Here is an 8,416-nt window from a genome sequence, read left to right on the forward strand (position 1 = left end):
AGTCTTCCTCCTATCCTAATGTTACAATTTTCTTCATGGAGCCCAGCTTCTTGAATGAGTTCCTCAACATATAAATTGAACAGGTATGATGAATGGATGTAGCTCTGACAAAAACTTTTCTTGATTTTAAACCATGCAGTGTTCCCTTGTTTTGTTCAGAAAACTGCATATTGGGATTATCAGAGATTTTGTGTGAGGAAACTTAAGTATTCTGGAATTCTCATTCTTCTTGATACTAGCCATAGCTTGTTATGATCCATAAAATCTGTGCTGGTAAGGCTTCATTGTCCAAAATTACTTTTCTATCAATTAACTTTTTGCATAAGCACAATCAAATGTTCTGGGGTTCCCATTAACTTCAAGTTTAATTGCAATTTGTTGTGATCCACACAGTCAAATGTCTTTGCATAGTCAATGAAACACATATATATCTCTCTGGTACTCTTTGCTTTCTTCTAAACCATCTGACATTGACGATAATGTCTTTAGTGCCACGGCCTTTTCTAAACCTAGCTTATATTTCTGGTTGTTCTCTGTCAATGTATTGTTCCAGTGGTTTCTGGATAATCTTCATAAAGATTTTGCTTGTATGTGATATTGTATGCTAATTTTCACACTTTGTTGGATCACCTTTCTTTGGAATAGAACTAAATATGGATCTCTTCCATTCAGTTGGCCAGGCAGCTGTCCTCTAGCTTTCTAGCACAACCTGGTGAGTACATCCACGGCAGCATGTGTTTGTTGAAATAATGTCAGTTGGTATTCCATCAATTCCTGGGGCTTTATTTATTTTTTTTTTTGCCAAGTACTTCAGAGCAGCTTAATCTTTCTCCTTCATCACCATTGCCTCTTGATAATATGCTGTTTCTTGAAATTCTTCTGTGTCAGGCAATTATTTTCAGTACAGTGACTCTGTATACTCCTTCCATCCTCTTTTAATACTTATTTGGTTCCACAGTCAACACTCTCGGTACCAGCAGTCAAGAAACCAAAAGAAAAGTTGCATTAGGTAAGGAAACTTTCCAGAGTACAGAGAAGCAACAATATCAGTCTAGAGATTAAGGTATGCCTGATCGAGGCCACAGTCTTCACAATTGCTTGTTATGTATCAGAGAACTGGATAACTAAGGATGATGGGAGAATTCATGCCTTTGAGTTGTGCTGGAGATGAGTCTTGAACATACTCTGCACTGCCAAGAAGACAAATAGGTCTGCTTTGAAGAAAGTGAAGCCAAGTTTCTCCTCAGAGACTAGGATTTTGAAGCTCTGTCTCCCATGATTTGGGCATATGGCCAGGAGGGACCTATACTTAGAGAAGGACATCATGCTCAGAAGGGTGGAGGGACAGCATAGGAGAGGAAGACCCCTGAAGAGACGGAGTGGTACAGTAACTGGGGCAATGGGGATAGGTGTGTCAGAGTCAGTGAGACTGGCTCAGAACAGGGCCGGCTTCCGAGCTATTATATTTAGGGTCACTATGAGTCGTAGATGACTCAACGGCACATAACAGCAACAACATCCCTTAACTTACTTTACCATATGAAAATGGGCAGGGATATGTGAATAGGGCTTTTTAGTCTATCCACAAAAATAGTGGCTAAAAATTGTATGAGGAAATAATAGTATTAAAAGAATTGGCAAAAAAAAAACCCCAACTTCCCCCAAAAAAAACAAAACCAAAAAGTTTGGCTAGACTCACCAATGAATAAGAGGTTTGGCTAGTCTCACCATTAAATTGAACAAATTATGCAGTAGAATCAGAGGAACTTAATCACTAGAAAAGACTAAGGAAGAGAATGCACCTTATCCTTGAGGACCAGAGATTCTTGCACTAGCCAGACTAAGCCCTGTAGAAACAACTGCCATAACAGTCACAGCAGAAGATCAGAGGCCTTACATGAGATGAGTGGACTTATGCCATGGAACCAGAGCTAAAAACCTTCCCACCCATTTGTTGGAGAACTGAGGAGGGGAGAACCATAATTTTCAGGAGTAAGAACTTTGTAACACTGTCCTAAAACCAAGAGCCTCAAGGCTAAGGCACCTGTGCGCACATTTCTGAAGCTATCTGGTCTATATTCTGTTATTGGAATTTAACCCTTTTCTTTCTCTTTTGACTATGGTTCAGTGTGGTCTGTGAGCTATCACATTGATGTTTTGACCCAGGAAAGTAGAAATATTGGTGTTAACATGATAAAAAAGAGATACAGGAAAGTAGAGGACATGTCTGAACTCATTGGAATTGGTTTTGTGTTATTGGTGCTATTTACTGGGTCAGTTCCACTTTATGAAATTGGTAAAGGGAAATATGACTGTCCACACGTTGTCCTTACTCTTTTTACACAGGGAAATGTCTTTGCGTATTGAATGTAGTGCAAATGAACATTCTTCTGGTATTCTGTTTTCTGCCAAGAACCATCTGATATCAACAATGATATTTCAAGTGTCACAGCCTCTTCTAAGTCCAGCCTAAACTTCAGTAACTCTCCATCAATATGCTCTTCTAGCTGTTTTAGGATGATCTTCAGCAATATTATCTTACATGTGATACTAATATTGTTCAATAATTTCAATATTCTATTGTATCATCTTTCTTGGAATGGGAATAAATATACATAACTTCCAGTCATTTGTCCAGGTAGCTAGCTGTCTTTCAGCTTTCCTGACACAGATAAGTGAGCACATCCAGGGTTTTATTTGTTAGTTTACATATGTCAATTGATATCCTTCAATTCCTGGGGCCTTATATTTCTGATGCCTTTAGTGCAACTTGAACCTCTTCTTTCATTATGAATTGCTCTTAATCATATGCTATTTCCTGAAATATTTCAGTGTTGACCAATTTTTGGAACAATGATTTTGTGTATCTCCTTTATCATCTTTTGATCTTCCTGTATTGCATTACAGAACTATAACCCTAATGTTATTAAGTGTCATCATGGTGGGATCAACAGGTAGCTGACATTCTAGCAGGGTTTTGGAGCCTGTAAATCACTCAGGAAGAGATTGACATTTTTTTTCCCCTGTGGAGTAGTTGATGGATTAAAACTTCCTGTATTTGAATTGATGTCACAACTTCCTATTCACTACTACCAAAGCACCCTTAATTATATAATCTAGATTATAGAACTATACTCTTTTTTTCATTCATTCATTGTTGTACTTTTCTCCCTGCCCCCACCCCAAATTTGCTCTTCCCTTTGAAAAGTAAAATAAAAATTCTGTCATTATTATATAATCCCTCCCTGCAAGTCCACTCCACTAAACTACCTACATTCAGGACTCCTGTCATAACAATAATAGCTAATCATATATCCCTTTTAAACAGTTCTCTCTCTCATCTGTTTGAATACATGATACATTATTTATCCCCTCTTTCTCAGTCTCCCCCAACCCCTGTTTTTTATAACAGTGGCACTATGCAGTATTTGTCTCTTTTGCAACTGAGATCAGCATAACGTCCTTCAGGGTCACCCATTTTGTATATTTCATGAGTTCCTTGTTCTTCAATGCAGCATAGTATTCTGTTGTGTGAATATACCAGAGCTTCTCTATCCATTTGTTTGTTGACTAGATCTCATAGATATTTATAGGCTAATGCACCCCAAAATGCACCAGCAGCCATGAAATTAAAAGACATATTGCAATGGGAAAGTCTGCTGTTAGGGACCTCTCCAAAGTACTGAAGAACAATGGTGCATCTCTGGAGACTAAGGTACATCTGATACAGGCCATAGTATTTGAAATCACTGGATATGCATCAGAGAGTTGGACAATGACCAGGTAGGATAGAAGAAGAATTGATGTCTTTAAACTCTGGTGCTGGAAAAGAGTATTGAGGGTACTATGGACTGCTAAGAAGACAAACAGATTCATCCTTGAGAGGGTTAAACCTGGCTGCGCCTTGGAGGCAAGGATTCTGAGGCTTCATCTGACATAATTTGGACATGTTATAAGGAAGAATCAGTCCTTGGAGAGGGACATCATGCTTGGGAGTTTGGAGGGACAGTGCAAGAGGGGAAGACCCCCTACAAGGTGGATTGATTCAGTGACTGGGGTAATTGGGATGGGTGTATCAGAGACAGTGTGATTGGCACAGGACAGGAGAGTGTAAGGCTGTTGTACATAGGGTCGCTATGAGTCACAAGGAACTTGAGGGCACATAACAACAACAACGACACCATTAAGTCAGAACTAACTCATAGCTGACCCTCCAGTGGGTTTTCAGAGGCAGTAAATCACACAGGAGAAAATTGCCCATCCTTTTCCTATGGAGTAACTAACTGGTGGGTTCAAACCAAGTACTTCTGTGATTGCAACACAGCTTCTTACCACTAGGTGACCTTAGAGTAAAGAATGAAACCAATGGGTTTACTTTACTGGAACATATTTCAGAGTCACTGTTGTGCTTTTCAGTACTCTGATTTAGTGTTTAGTTATGTTGGTGCTTTGACCATCTATTTTGTATTTGACTGAAAAGGCGACTATGAGACCTCTGAAAAACACAGATTCTGTACTGAAAATTTTAATATTTTAGTGTTAGCTCTTTCTGTATTTAGTATCTACTATCACTATGAGTTGTGCTGAACTCGAAGACAATCAATAACAACAACAACATGTAGCAAAAAAACCTGTTTGGACTTTCTGCTGTCTTAATTGTTTTATTAGCTTTTGAGTTTTTAGCACCTAGAATCTTCTTGGAAGACAATAGCAGAGAACAAGACTTCTGGAACAGACAAAATATAAAACAAGATGTTTCAACAAATGAATACAGTGCTGGAGGTGCCCATTTGTGTTAAGAATTTTGGAAGATAGGTACTGGGTTAACTAATTGAAAGAGATTAATACTTGTACTTTTTTCCAAAGAATGGTAATCTCACAAAACAAAGAAAGTATTTTAAAAGATCTTTAATATTGTGTACAAGTGTAAGCTTGCCAGAAACAAACAAACAAACACCCCAAAACCATAGTAGTGATAGAGAAATGCCAGAAATTTGTGCTGGATTCAGAAGAGAATGTGGAATGAGAGATATTTGTTCATTCTAGTTAGATTTTAACTGATAACAGAGAATTCCAGAAAGAGGTTGACTGGTGTTTTCTTGACTCTGTAAGAGTCATAACAAACTATGGATGACACTGGGAATATTTAGAATTCCTAAACAGTTAATAATGCTTGTGGGTTATTTGTATACAAGTAAAAGATAACCTTTTGAGCAGAAAAAAGAAATAAAATCATGAGTTGAATTATCGGATAAACCAAATAGTTTTAAAAAGAGTAAAAGTAGAATGTAATAGACGCCTGATCAATTGTTAAAGGAATTTTTCTTGAGTGTAGCCTGTAGCATTTTCTATCTCACTAGAGATAAAAGGAGAGGAAACCCAGCTAAGAAGGAAGTCCAAGACACAAGTTAACTTCCAGGGAATTCTATGCTTATAGTTGCTAAAGGAAACAAAGACTTTCTTAAGAAACTAATAGAGAGGAGAGGCCCTCCTCTAAATTTGTACCCTGAAGTTGACATATTATAGAATATAACTGAATACATTTATATTTGTTAAAGTTATGATATGTCTGTTATGGTACCACTAGATGTCTACGAGAGATACTCTGTAGTTTAAAATTAGGACCATTGTGCATAGTTTGCTGTTTACCTATCCAAACTATATGCTGAGCAAATATTCTGTGGAACTGAACTGTAAGAAGAATATGACATCAGTATTGGAAGTAGGCTTATTAACACTTTATGACATGCAGGTAACACAATTTTGCTTCTTGAAAGTGAAAGAGGAATTGAAACACCTTGGTGATGATGAAGATCAAAGACTATAGCCTTCAATATGGATTACAATACAATCTAAAGGAAATGAAAATCATCAAAACTGACTCAATAAGAAGCACTATGATCAGTAGAGGAAAAGAATGATGTTTTTAAGAATTTAATTTTTCTTGAATCAACAGCCCAGCCTCATGGAAGTATCAGTAAAGAAATCAAGAGACATATTGCATTGGCTAAATATGCTGCAGAAGAACTCTTTAAAATTATAAAATGCAAAGACATAACTTTGAGGACTAAAATAAATTCATTAAAACCATATTTTTAATCACATAATTTTCATAAAGTGTAGGAAAAGAGAAGAATTAAGGCCCATGAATTATAATATAAGCAAAGAGTATTAATGAACTAATTTTCAGAAGAATGAAAAATCAGTGTTAGAATTAGAGTCAGAGGGGATAGAGAAAATAGTGCAACAATGAATGAACGGAAATCCAAAATCTCTGTAAATATTCATTAAAATTAATAAAATAAAATAAAATTTAAAAAAAAGAATTAGAGCCAAAAGTCTTTGGAGGGAAGGATGTAAAAACTTTATCTCATGTACCTTGGATATTATATCAAGAAGAACAAATCTTGAATCAGAAAAAAAAAGACCTTCAATGATAAGAATTGGAAAAGTGACTGAAAAACTTGGCTCATTATCACAATGATTGTAACGATGGTAAAGAATGAGGCAGTTTATTGTTCTTCATATAGAATCACCAGGAGTTGAAATAGGGAGTACTGGTGGCTTACCGGTAAGGTTTTGCACTACCAAAATAAGGAAAGGTGATTAGAATTCACCAGTTGCTTCCATGGGAGAAAGGTGAAAAATCTCCTTCCCTGTGTTTAGCTCCTCTGAAAACATGCTGGAAGGTCAGCTGTGAGTTTGTCCCAACTCAACAGTACACAACAACTTGAGATGGACTTGATAGTTGAAGGCATACAACAACTGTTGCTATTGTTGTTGCTGCATAGCTGGTCCTCCAGTGGGTTTTTAGAGAATGTAAAACAAATGAGAGAAGATGGCCTGTATTTTTCCTGCATAACAGCTGGTTGATTTGAACTTCATATCGTTGGATTGGTAGCACAAATCCTTATCACTAAGCCACCACCACTACAACTACTGGCTACTCTTTTTGGACATCATTCTCTTCTAGCCATATTCAATGTTTCAATTCTCAGAAACCAATAAAGCTATTATGTTTCCAACTTTTCCATTTATTTTTGAAGTCTGGAACCAGTTTTGTCTGCAATAAATTTTCAGATTGAATAATTTGCAGAGAGCTACTATTGCTATAAACTAAGTGGTTGTATGATCACAGTGTTCATTAGAGAGAAACAACAAATGAAGAAATATAATGAAAATGATGATGATACAGCAAAATTATTTGCACCCTTTGTATTTCTAATGTGATGGATTAACAATGAGATGCAACAGTGTGTTCAGATATAGCAGTGGATGTGAAGATAGGATGAGGTAGAGGGTGTTTCACTATGTTGATCATGGTTCGCAGTCAATTATAGCAAATTTAATGATATCAAACAACAACGATGCATACATAAATGACCATGCCATACAATATTAAATACAAGAAATTTAATATATTTGATTCATGTTAACAGAATTTTAAAAATAGTGATCAAAATCTCAAAACTCATTGCCTTCAAGTTGGAATTTCTTCCTAACTGGCTGTCTAGAGAGAGGGTTTTCAGAGTCTGTAAATCACATGAGAGGGAATTTTCAGTTTTTCTCCTGAGGCACAGTTTGAGGTTTGAATTGCTTGTTTGTTTTTTTTATTATCAGCACAAATTCTACACACTAGGCAATATTGTTGTTGCTAGAGGGGGGTGGTGGCTGAGACTTGTGGTAGATTCCAACAGTGGGATTTTTTAAAGGAATAATTTGGAGAGTGGGAGAGGTAAAGAATATCTCAAAATACGGGTCTAGCTTTAGTCCAGCAGTCTCTATCCATAGTAATAGCAAACACAGTTCCTTAATTAATAAAAGTCCTGGATTCAGTTTGATATTCATCTTTCCCTTCCATTATCTAGTTAGAACAGAAAAACTTTCAATGTGGTCTTTATCTCTGAGTTCCTCTGGTTACACCTTCCCATAGTTTCTCCACACCAGTGTCACAGTCTCTCCACCACCATCCCCAGGATCTCACCACCAGGATCTTGCTTAAGTTTCCAGGGTCTTGCTTGAGTCCCCCTCAAGTCTTAATACTCAGCGTGGGAAGCACTTTCACTCTTATCCTAGTCCCACAGCTGTTGATGATTATAATATCATATGTCTGCCCTTAAGGTAGCTTGAGACAAAAGGGAGCTAATATAATGGTTATAAAGCCAATATGACTCATAGCAACCCCATGAACAGAAGATCTCAAATTTGTCCTATACTGTGCCATCCTTATCATCTCTGAAACACTTGAACCCATTGCCACAGTACTCTGTTAATCCAGCTGGTTAAAGGTCTTCTTCTCCTTCATTGACCCTCCACCATTACAAACATGAGGTCCCTTCCAAAGATTAGCCTCTTCTAGCAACACATCCAAAGTATAAGAGTTGAAGCTTTGTAATTAATGCCTCAGTGGAACACT

This window comes from Elephantulus edwardii, unplaced genomic scaffold, assembly GCF_000299155.1.
Source record: "Elephantulus edwardii isolate Elephantulus edwardi_28Jun2011 unplaced genomic scaffold, EleEdw1.0 scaffold00175, whole genome shotgun sequence".
NCBI classification, from domain to species: domain Eukaryota; kingdom Metazoa; phylum Chordata; class Mammalia; order Macroscelidea; family Macroscelididae; genus Elephantulus; species Elephantulus edwardii.